We start from the raw sequence: 12,516 nt of genomic DNA, 5'->3' as shown, positions 1-12,516 counted from the left end.
AGATGGCACAAACAGACCTGAGACCAGTCTAGTTACATTTGTCCAGACCTGAGACCAGTCTAGTTACATTTGTCCGGACCTGAGACCAGTCTAGTTACATTTGTCCAGACCTGAGACCAGTCTAGTTACATTTGTCCAGACCTGAGACCAGTCTAGTTACATTTGTCCAGACCTGAGACCAGTCTAGTTACATTTGTCCAGACCTGAGACCAGTCTAGTTACATTTGTCCAGACCTGAGACCAGTCTAGTTACATTTGTCCCTGAGCTCAAATGTAACCCCTGTTCCTCCTCCTAGCTGTGGCGTCATTTACCATTGCAGCCTCTGCTTATGGCCAGCAGGGACACACAGTCACACTGTAGTGAGGTACTAGACTGGGCCTGTACAGTCACAAAGTAGTGAGGTGAGGTTCTAAACTGGGCCTGTACAGTCACACTGTAGTGTAGTGAGGTACTAAACTGGGCCTGTACAGTCACACTGTAGTGAGGTACTAAACTGGGCCTGTACAGTCACACTGTAGTGTAGTGAGGTACTAAACTGGGCCTGTACAGTCACATTGTAGTGAGGTACTAAACTGGGCCTGTACAGTCACACTGTAGTGTAGTGAGGTACTAAACTGGGCCTGTACAGTCACACTGTAGTGTAGTGAGGTACTAAACTGGGCCTGTACAGTCACACTGTAGTGAAGTGAGGTACTAAACTGGGCCTGTACAGTCACACTGTAGTGAGGTGAGGTTCTAAACTGGGCCTGTACAGTCACACTGTAGTGAAGTGAGGTACTAAACTGGGCCTGTACAGTCACACTGTAGTGAGGTGAGGTTCTAAACTGGGCCTGTACAGTTACACTATAGTGTAGTGAGGTACTAAACTGGGCCTGTACAGTCACATTGTAGTGAGGTACTAAACTGGGCCTGTACAGTCACACTGTAGTGTAGTGAGGTACTAAACTGGGCCTGTACAGTCACACTGTAGTGAAGTACTAAACTGGGCCTGTACAGTCACACTGTAGTGAGGTACTAAACTGGGCCTGTACAGTCACACTGTAGTGTAGTGAGGTACTAAACTGGGCCTGTACAGTCACACTGTAGTGTAGTGAGGTACTAAACCGGGCCTGTACAGTCACACTGTAGTGTAGTGAGGTACTAAACTGGGCCTGTACAGTCACATTGTAGTGAGGTACTAAACTGGGCCTGTACAGTCACACTGTAGTGAAGTGAGGTACTAAACTGGGCCAGTACAGTCACACTGTAGTGAGGTACTAAACTGGGCCTGTACAGTCACACTGTAGTGAGGTACTAAACTGGGCCTGTACAGTCACACTGTAGTGGGGTACTAAACTGGGCCTGTACAGTCACACTGTAGTGTAGTGAGGTACTAAACTGGGCCTGTACAGTCACATTGTAGTGAGGTACAAAACTGGGCCTGTACAGTCACACTGTAGTGTAGTGAGGTACTAAACTGGGCCTGTACAGTCACACTGTAGTGAGGTACTAAACTGGGCCTGTACAGTCACACTGTAGTGTAGTGAGGTACTAAACTGGGCCTGTACAGTCACACTGTAGTGTAGTGAGGTACTAAACTGGGCCTGTACAGTCACACTGTAGTGTAGTGAGGTACTAAACTGGGCCTGTACAGTCACACTGTAGTGGGGTACTAAATTGGGCCTGTACAGTAACACTGTAGTGTAGTGAGGTTCTAAACTGGGCCTGTACAGTCACATTGTAGTGTAGTGAGGTACTAAACTGGGCCTGTACAGTCACACTGTAGTGAGGTGAGGTACTAATTTGGGCCTGTACAGTCACATTGTAGTGAGGTACTAAACTGGGCCTGTACAGTCACACTGTAGTGAGGTACTAAACTGGGCCTGTACAGTCACACTGTAGTGAGGTACTAAACTGGGCCTGTACAGTCACACTGATGTGAAGTGAGGTACTAACCTGGGCCAGTTCAGTCACATTGTAGTGAAGTGAGGTACTAAACTGGACCTGTACAGTCACATTGTAGTGAAGTGAGGTACTAAACTGGGCCTGTACAGTCACATTGTAGTGAAGTGAGGTACTACACTGGGCCAGTACAGTCACACTGTAGTGAGGTACTAAACTGGGCCAGTACAGTCACACTGTGGTGAGGTACTAAACTGGGCCAGTACAGTCACACTGTAGTGAGGTACTAAACTGGGCCAGTACAGTCACATTGTAGTGAAGTGAGGTACTAAACTGGGCCAGTACAGTCACTCTGTAGTGTAGTGAGGTACTAAACCGGGCCTGTACAGTCACACTGTAGTGAAGTGAGGTACTAAACTGGGCCTGTACAGTCACACTGTAGTGAGGTACTAAACTGGGCCTGTACAGTCACACTCTAGTGAGGTACTAAACTGGGCCTGTACAGTCACACTGTAGTGTAGTGAGGTACTAAACTGGGCCAGTACAGTCACACTGTAGTGAGGTACTAAACTGGGCCAGTACAGTCACATTGTAGTGAAGTGAGGTACTAAACTGGGCCTGTACAGTCACTCTGTAGTGTAGTGAGGTACTAAACTGGGCCTGTACAGTCACACTGTAGTGAAGTGAGGTACTAAACTGGGCCTGTACAGTCACACTGTAGTGAGGTACTAAACTGGGCCAGTACAGTCACACTGTAGTGTAGTGAGGTACTAAACTGGGCCTGTACAGTCACACTGTAGTGAGGTACTAAACTGGGCCTGTACAGTCACACTGTAGTGAGGTACTAAACTGGGCCTGTACAGTCACACTGATGTGAAGTGAGGTACTAAACTGGGCCTGTACAGTCACACTGATGTGAAGTGAGGTACTAACCTGGGCCAGTTCAGTCACATTGTAGTGAAGTGAGGTACTACACTGGGCCTGTACAGTCACACTGTAGTGAGGTACTAAACTGGGCCAGTACAGTCACATTGTAGTGAAGTGAGGTACTAAACTGGGCCTGTACAGTCACATTGTAGTGAAGTGAGGTACTAAACTGGGCCTGTACAGTCACATTGTAGTGAAGTGAGGTACTACACTGGGCCAGTACAGTCACACTGTAGTGAGGTACTAAACTGGGCCAGTACAGTCACACTGTGGTGAGGTACTAAACTGGGCCAGTACAGTCACACTGTAGTGAGGTACTAAACTGGGCCAGTACAGTCACATTGTAGTGAAGTGAGGTACTAAACTGGGCCAGTACAGTCACACTGTAGTGAGGTACTAAACTGGGCCTGTACAGTCACACTGTAGTGAGGTACTAAACTGGGCCTGTACAGTCACACTGTAGTGGGGTACTAAACTGGGCCTGTACAGTCACACTGTAGTGAGGTACTAAACTGGGCCTGTACAGTCACATTGTAGTGAGGTACAAAACTGGGCCTGTACAGTCACACTGTAGTGTAGTGAGGTACTAAACTGGGCCTGTACAGTCACACTGTAGTGTAGTGAGGTACTAAACTGGGCCTGTACAGTCACACTGTAGTGTAGTGAGGTACTAAACTGGGCCTGTACAGTCACACTGTAGTGGGGTACTAAATTGGGCCTGTACAGTAACACTGTAGTGTAGTGAGGTTCTAAACTGGGCCTGTACAGTCACATTGTAGTGTAGTGAGGTACTAAACTGGGCCTGTACAGTCACATTGTTGTGTAGTGAGGTACTAAACTGGGCCTGTACAGTCACACTGTAGTGAGGTGAGGTACTAATTTGGGCCTGTACAGTCACATTGTAGTGAGGTACTAAACTGGGCCTGTACAGTCACACTGTAGTGAGGTACTAAACTGGGCCTGTACAGTCACACTGTAGTGAGGTACTAAACTGGGCCTGTACAGTCACACTGATGTGAAGTGAGGTACTAACCTGGGCCAGTTCAGTCACATTGTAGTGAAGTGAGGTACTAAACTGGACCTGTACAGTCACATTGTAGTGAAGTGAGGTACTAAACTGGGCCTGTACAGTCACATTGTAGTGAAGTGAGGTACTACACTGGGCCAGTACAGTCACACTGTAGTGAGGTACTAAACTGGGCCAGTACAGTCACACTGTGGTGAGGTACTAAACTGGGCCAGTACAGTCACACTGTAGTGAGGTACTAAACTGGGCCAGTACAGTCACATTGTAGTGAAGTGAGGTACTAAACTGGGCCAGTACAGTCACTCTGTAGTGTAGTGAGGTACTAAACCGGGCCTGTACAGTCACACTGTAGTGAAGTGAGGTACTAAACTGGGCCTGTACAGTCACACTGTAGTGAGGTACTAAACTGGGCCTGTACAGTCACACTGTAGTGAGGTACTAAACTGGGCCTGTACAGTCACACTGTAGTGTAGTGAGGTACTAAACTGGGCCAGTACAGTCACACTGTAGTGAGGTACTAAACTGGGCCAGTACAGTCACATTGTAGTGAAGTGAGGTACTAAACTGGGCCTGTACAGTCACTCTGTAGTGTAGTGAGGTACTAAACTGGGCCTGTACAGTCACACTGTAGTGAAGTGAGGTACTAAACTGGGCCTGTACAGTCACACTGTAGTGAGGTACTAAACTGGGCCAGTACAGTCACACTGTAGTGTAGTGAGGTACTAAACTGGGCCTGTACAGTCACACTGTAGTGAGGTACTAAACTGGGCCTGTACAGTCACACTGTAGTGAGGTACTAAACTGGGCCTGTACAGTCACACTGATGTGAAGTGAGGTACTAAACTGGGCCTGTACAGTCACACTGATGTGAAGTGAGGTACTAACCTGGGCCAGTTCAGTCACATTGTAGTGAAGTGAGGTACTACACTGGGCCTGTACAGTCACACTGTAGTGAGGTACTAAACTGGGCCAGTACAGTCACATTGTAGTGAAGTGAGGTACTAAACTGGGCCTGTACAGTCACATTGTAGTGAAGTGAGGTACTAAACTGGGCCTGTACAGTCACATTGTAGTGAAGTGAGGTACTACACTGGGCCAGTACAGTCACACTGTAGTGAGGTACTAAACTGGGCCAGTACAGTCACACTGTGGTGAGGTACTAAACTGGGCCAGTACAGTCACACTGTAGTGAGGTACTAAACTGGGCCAGTACAGTCACATTGTAGTGAAGTGAGGTACTAAACTGGGCCAGTACAGTCACACTGTAGTGAGGTACTAAACTGGGCCTGTACAGTCACACTGTAGTGAGGTACTAAACTGGGCCTGTACAGTCACACTGTAGTGGGGTACTAAACTGGGCCTGTACAGTCACACTGTAGTGAGGTACTAAACTGGGCCTGTACAGTCACATTGTAGTGAGGTACAAAACTGGGCCTGTACAGTCACACTGTAGTGTAGTGAGGTACTAAACTGGGCCTGTACAGTCACACTGTAGTGTAGTGAGGTACTAAACTGGGCCTGTACAGTCACACTGTAGTGTAGTGAGGTACTAAACTGGGCCTGTACAGTCACACTGTAGTGGGGTACTAAATTGGGCCTGTACAGTAACACTGTAGTGTAGTGAGGTTCTAAACTGGGCCTGTACAGTCACATTGTAGTGTAGTGAGGTACTAAACTGGGCCTGTACAGTCACATTGTTGTGTAGTGAGGTACTAAACTGGGCCTGTACAGTCACACTGTAGTGAGGTGAGGTACTAATTTGGGCCTGTACAGTCACATTGTAGTGAGGTACTAAACTGGGCCTGTACAGTCACACTGTAGTGAGGTACTAAACTGGGCCTGTACAGTCACACTGTAGTGAGGTACTAAACTGGGCCTGTACAGTCACACTGATGTGAAGTGAGGTACTAACCTGGGCCAGTTCAGTCACATTGTAGTGAAGTGAGGTACTAAACTGGGCCTGTACAGTCACATTGTAGTGAAGTGAGGTACTAAACTGGGCCTGTACAGTCACATTGTAGTGAAGTGAGGTACTACACTGGGCCAGTACAGTCACACTGTAGTGAGGTACTAAACTGGGCCAGTACAGTCACACTGTGGTGAGGTACTAAACTGGGCCAGTACAGTCACACTGTAGTGAGGTACTAAACTGGGCCAGTACAGTCACATTGTAGTGAAGTGAGGTACTAAACTGGGCCAGTACAGTCACTCTGTAGTGTAGTGAGGTACTAAACCGGGCCTGTACAGTCACACTGTAGCGAAGTGAGGTACTAAACTGGGCCTGTACAGTCACACTGTAGTGAGGTACTAAACTGGGCCTGTACAGTCACACTGTAGTGAGGTACTAAACTGGGCCTGTACAGTCACACTGTAGTGTAGTGAGGTACTAAACTGGGCCAGTACAGTCACACTGTAGTGAGGTACTAAACTGGGCCAGTACAGTCACTCTGTAGTGTAGTGAGGTACTAAACTGGGCCTGTACAGTCACATTGTAGTGAAGTGAGGTACTAAACTGGGCCTGTACAGTCACTCTGTAGTGTAGTGAGGTACTAAACTGGGCCTGTACAGTCACACTGTAGTGAAGTGAGGTACTAAACTGGGCCTGTACAGTCACACTGTAGTGAGGTACTAAACTGGGCCAGTACAGTCACACTGTAGTGTAGTGAGGTACTAAACTGGGCCTGTACAGTCACACTGTAGTGAGGTACTAAACTGGGCCTGTACAGTCACACTGTAGTGAGGTACTAAACTGGGCCTGTACAGTCACACTGATGTGAAGTGAGGTACTAAACTGGGCCTGTACAGTCACACTGATGTGAAGTGAGGTACTAACCTGGGCCAGTTCAGTCACATTGTAGTGAAGTGAGGTACTACACTGGGCCTGTACAGTCACACTGTAGTGAGGTACTAAACTGGGCCAGTACAGTCACACTGTGGTGAGGTACTAAACTCAGCCAGTACAGTCACACTGTAGTGAGGTACTAAACTGGGCCAGTACAGTCACATTGTAGTGAAGTGAGGTACTAAACTGGGCCTGTACAGTCACATTGTAGTAAAGTGAGGTACTAAACTGGGCCTGTACAGTCACATTGTAGTGAAGTGAGGTACTACACTGGGCCAGTACAGTCACACTGTAGTGAGGTACTAAACTGGGCCAGTACAGTCACACTGTGGTGAGGTACTAAACTGGGCCAGTACAGTCACACTGTAGTGAGGTACTAAACTGGGCCAGTACAGTCACATTGTAGTGAAGTGAGGTACTAAACTGGGCCAGTACAGTCACTCTGTAGTGTAGTGAGGTACTAAACCGGGCCTGTACAGTCACACTGTAGTGAAGTGAGGTACTAAACTGGGCCTGTACAGTCACACTGTAGTGAGGTACTAAACTGGGCCTGTACAGTCACACTGTAGTGTAGTGAGGTACTAAACTGGGCCAGTACAGTCACACTGTAGTGAGGTACTAAACTGGGCCAGTACAGTCACATTGTAGTGAAGTGAGGTACTAAACTGGGCATGTACAGTCACTCTGTAGTGTAGTGAGGTACTAAACTGGGCCTGTACAGTCACACTGTAGTGAAGTGAGGTACTAAACTGGGCCTGTACAGTCACACTGTAGTGAGGTACTAAACTGGGCCAGTACAGTCACACTGTAGTGTAGTGAGGTACTAAACTGGGCCTGTACAGTCACACTGTAGTGAGGTACTAAACTGGGCCTGTACAGTCACACTGATGTGAAGTGAGGTACTAAACTGGGCCTGTACAGTCACACTGATGTGAAGTGAGGTACTAACCTGGGCCAGTTCAGTCACATTGTAGTGAAGTGAGGTAATACACTGGGCCAGTACAGTCACACTGTAGTGAGGTACTAAACTGGGCCAGTACAGTCACACTGTGGTGAGGTACTAAATTCAGCCAGTACAGTCACACTGTAGTGAGGTACTAAACTGGGCCAGTACAGTCACATTGTAGTGAAGTGAGGTACTAAACTGGGCCTGTACAGTCACATTGTAGTGAAGTGAGGTACTAAACTGGGCCTGTACAGTCACATTGTAGTGAAGTGAGGTACTAAACTGGGCCAGTACAGTCACACTGTAGTGAGGTACTAAACTGGGCCTGTACAGTCACACTGTAGTGAGGTACTTAACTGGGCCTGTACAGTCACACTGTGGTGAGGTACTAAACTGGGCCAGTACAGTCACATTGTAGTGAAGTGAGGTACTAAACTGGGCCTGTACAGTCACACTGTAGTGAGGTACTTAACTGGGCCTGTACAGTCACACTGTGGTGAGGTACTAAACTGGGCCAGTACAGTCACATTGTAGTGAAGTGAGGTACTAAACTGGGCCTGTACAGTCACATTGTAGTGAAGTGAGGTACTAAACTGGGCCAGTACAGTCACACTGTAGTGAAGTACTAAACTGGGCCTGTACAGTCACACTGTAGTGAGGTACTAAACTGGGCCTGTACAGTCACTCTGTAGTGTAGTGAGGTACTAAACCGGGCCTGTACAGTCACACTGTAGTGAAGTGAGGTACTAAACTGGGCCTGTACAGTCACACTGTAGTGAGGTACTACACTGGGCCTGTACAGTCACACTGTAGTGTAGTGAGGTACTAAACTGGGCCAGTACAGTCACACTGTAGTGAGGTACTAAACTGGGCCAGTACAGTCACATTGTAGTGAAGTGAGGTACTAAACTGGGCCTGTACAGTCACTCTGTAGTGTAGTGAGGTACTAAACTGGGCCTGTACAGTCACACTGTAGTGAAGTGAGGTACTAAACTGGGCCTGTACAGTCACACTGTAGTGAGGTACTAAACTGGGCCAGTACAGTCACACTGTAGTGTAGTGAGGTACTAAACTGGGCCTGTACAGTCACACTGTAGTGAGGTACTAAACTGGGCCTGTACAGTCACACTGTAGTGAGGTACTAAACTGGGCCTGTACAGTCACACTGTAGTGTAGTGAGGTACTAAACTGGGCCTGTACAGTCACACTGTAGTGAGGTACTAAACTGGGCCTGTACAGTCACACTGTAGTGAGGTACTAAACTGGGCCTGTACAGTCACACTGATGTGAAGTGAGGTACTAAACTGGGCCTGTACAGTCACACTGATGTGAAGTGAGGTACTAACCTGGGCCAGTTCAGTCACATTGTAGTGAAGTGAGGTACTACACTGGGCCTGTACAGTCACACTGTAGTGAGGTACTAAACTGGGCCAGTACAGTCACACTGTGGTGAGGTACTAAACTCAGCCAGTACAGTCACACTGTAGTGAGGTACTAAACTGGGCCAGTACAGTCACATTGTAGTGAAGTGAGGTACTAAACTGGGCCTGTACAGTCACATTGTAGTAAAGTGAGGTACTAAACTGGGCCTGTACAGTCACATTGTAGTGAAGTGAGGTACTACACTGGGCCAGTACAGTCACACTGTAGTGAGGTACTAAACTGGGCCAGTACAGTCACACTGTGGTGAGGTACTAAACTGGGCCAGTACAGTCACACTGTAGTGAGGTACTAAACTGGGCCAGTACAGTCACATTGTAGTGAAGTGAGGTACTAAACTGGGCCAGTACAGTCACTCTGTAGTGTAGTGAGGTACTAAACCGGGCCTGTACAGTCACACTGTAGTGAAGTGAGGTACTAAACTGGGCCTGTACAGTCACACTGTAGTGAGGTACTAAACTGGGCCTGTACAGTCACACTGTAGTGTAGTGAGGTACTAAACTGGGCCAGTACAGTCACACTGTAGTGAGGTACTAAACTGGGCCAGTACAGTCACATTGTAGTGAAGTGAGGTACTAAACTGGGCATGTACAGTCACTCTGTAGTGTAGTGAGGTACTAAACTGGGCCTGTACAGTCACACTGTAGTGAAGTGAGGTACTAAACTGGGCCTGTACAGTCACACTGTAGTGAGGTACTAAACTGGGCCAGTACAGTCACACTGTAGTGTAGTGAGGTACTAAACTGGGCCTGTACAGTCACACTGTAGTGAGGTACTAAACTGGGCCTGTACAGTCACACTGTAGTGAGGTACTAAACTGGGCCTGTACAGTCACACTGATGTGAAGTGAGGTACTAAACTGGGCCTGTACAGTCACACTGATGTGAAGTGAGGTACTAACCTGGGCCAGTTCAGTCACATTGTAGTGAAGTGAGGTAATACACTGGGCCAGTACAGTCACACTGTAGTGAGGTACTAAACTGGGCCAGTACAGTCACACTGTGGTGAGGTACTAAATTCAGCCAGTACAGTCACACTGTAGTGAGGTACTAAACTGGGCCAGTACAGTCACATTGTAGTGAAGTGAGGTACTAAACTGGGCCTGTACAGTCACATTGTAGTGAAGTGAGGTACTAAACTGGGCCTGTACAGTCACATTGTAGTGAAGTGAGGTACTAAACTGGGCCAGTACAGTCACACTGTAGTGAGGTACTAAACTGGGCCTGTACAGTCACACTGTAGTGAGGTACTTAACTGGGCCTGTACAGTCACACTGTGGTGAGGTACTAAACTGGGCCAGTACAGTCACATTGTAGTGAAGTGAGGTACTAAACTGGGCCTGTACAGTCACACTGTAGTGAGGTACTTAACTGGGCCTGTACAGTCACACTGTGGTGAGGTACTAAACTGGGCCAGTACAGTCACATTGTAGTGAAGTGAGGTACTAAACTGGGCCTGTACAGTCACATTGTAGTGAAGTGAGGTACTAAACTGGGCCAGTACAGTCACACTGTAGTGAAGTACTAAACTGGGCCTGTACAGTCACACTGTAGTGAGGTACTAAACTGGGCCTGTACAGTCACTCTGTAGTGTAGTGAGGTACTAAACCGGGCCTGTACAGTCACACTGTAGTGAAGTGAGGTACTAAACTGGGCCTGTACAGTCACACTGTAGTGAGGTACTACACTGGGCCTGTACAGTCACACTGTAGTGTAGTGAGGTACTAAACTGGGCCAGTACAGTCACACTGTAGTGAGGTACTAAACTGGGCCAGTACAGTCACATTGTAGTGAAGTGAGGTACTAAACTGGGCCTGTACAGTCACTCTGTAGTGTAGTGAGGTACTAAACTGGGCCTGTACAGTCACACTGTAGTGAAGTGAGGTACTAAACTGGGCCTGTACAGTCACACTGTAGTGAGGTACTAAACTGGGCCAGTACAGTCACACTGTAGTGTAGTGAGGTACTAAACTGGGCCTGTACAGTCACACTGTAGTGAGGTACTAAACTGGGCCTGTACAGTCACACTGTAGTGAGGTACTAAACTGGGCCTGTACAGTCACACTGTAGTGTAGTGAGGTACTAAACTGGGCCTGTACAGTCACACTGTAGTGTAGTGAGGTACTAAACTGGGCCTGTACAGTCACACTGTAGTGGGGTACTAAATTGGGCCTGTACAGTCACACTGTAGTGTAGTGAGGTTCTAAACTGGGCCTGTACAGTCACATTGTAGTGTAGTGAGGTACTAAACTGGGCCTGTACAGTCACATTGTTGTGTAGTGAGGTACTAAACTGGGCCTGTACAGTCACACTGTAGTGAGGTGAGGTACTAAACTGGGCCTGTACAGTCACATTGTTGTGTAGTGAGGTACTAAACTGGGCCTGTACAGTCACACTGTAGTGAGGTACTAAACTGGGCCTGTACAGTCACACTGTAGTGAGGTACTAAACTGGGCCTGTACAGTCACACTGATGTGAAGTGAGGTACTAACCTGGGCCAGTTCAGTCACATTGTAGTGAAGTGAGGTACTAAACTGGGCCTGTACAGTCACATTGTAGTGAAGTGAGGTACTAAACTGGGCCTGTACAGTCACATTGTAGTGAAGTGAGGTACTACACTGGGCCAGTACAGTCACACTGTAGTGAGGTACTAAACTGGGCCAGTACAGTCACACTGTGGTGAGGTACTAAACTGGGCCAGTACAGTCACACTGTAGTGAGGTACTAAACTGGGCCAGTACAGTCACATTGTAGTGAAGTGAGGTACTAAACTGGGCCTGTACAGTCACACTGTAGTGTAGTGAGGTACTAAACTGGGCCTGTACAGTCACACTGTAGTGAAGTGAGGTACTAAACTGGGCCTGTACAGTCACACTGTAGTGGGGTACTAAACTGGGCCTGTACAGTCACACTGTAGTGTAGTGAGGTTCTAAACTAGGCCTGTACAGTCACATTGTAGTGAGGTACTAAACTGGGCCTGTACAGTCACACTGTAGTGTAGTGAGGTACTAAACTGGGCCTGTACAGTCACATTGTTGTGTAGTGAGGTACTAAACTGGGCCTGTACAGTCACATTGTAGTGAAGTGAGGTACTAAACTGGGCCAGTACAGTCACACTGTAGTGAAGTACTAAACTGGGCCTGTACAGTCACACTGTAGTGAGGTACTAAACTGGGCCTGTACAGTCACTCTGTAGTGTAGTGAGGTACTAAACCGGGCCTGTACAGTCACACTGTAGTGAAGTGAGGTACTAAACTGGGCCTGTACAGTCACACTGTAGTGAGGTACTACACTGGGCCTGTACAGTCACACTGTAGTGTAGTGAGGTACTAAACTGGGCCAGTACAGTCACACTGTAGTGAGGTACTAAACTGGGCCAGTACAGTCACATTGTAGTGAAGTGAGGTACTAAACTGGGCCTGTACAGTCACTCTGTAGTGTAGTGAGGTACTA

General features: G+C 47.7%; 1 protein-coding gene across 3 annotated transcripts in view; it reads left to right on the top strand.

Annotated features, from left to right (window-relative positions):
• Window positions 1–12,516, top strand: part of LOC110502201 (unconventional myosin-X) — a 270,516-nt gene that overhangs the window by 157,653 nt on the left and 100,347 nt on the right. The window lies entirely within an intron of this gene.

The sequence above is a fragment of the Oncorhynchus mykiss genome, chromosome 22 (genome assembly GCF_057628025.1).
Source record: "Oncorhynchus mykiss isolate SJ-2025 chromosome 22, ASM5762802v1, whole genome shotgun sequence".
NCBI lineage: Eukaryota > Metazoa > Chordata > Actinopteri > Salmoniformes > Salmonidae > Oncorhynchus > Oncorhynchus mykiss.
This window is presented reverse-complemented; position numbering and strand designations above follow the sequence as displayed.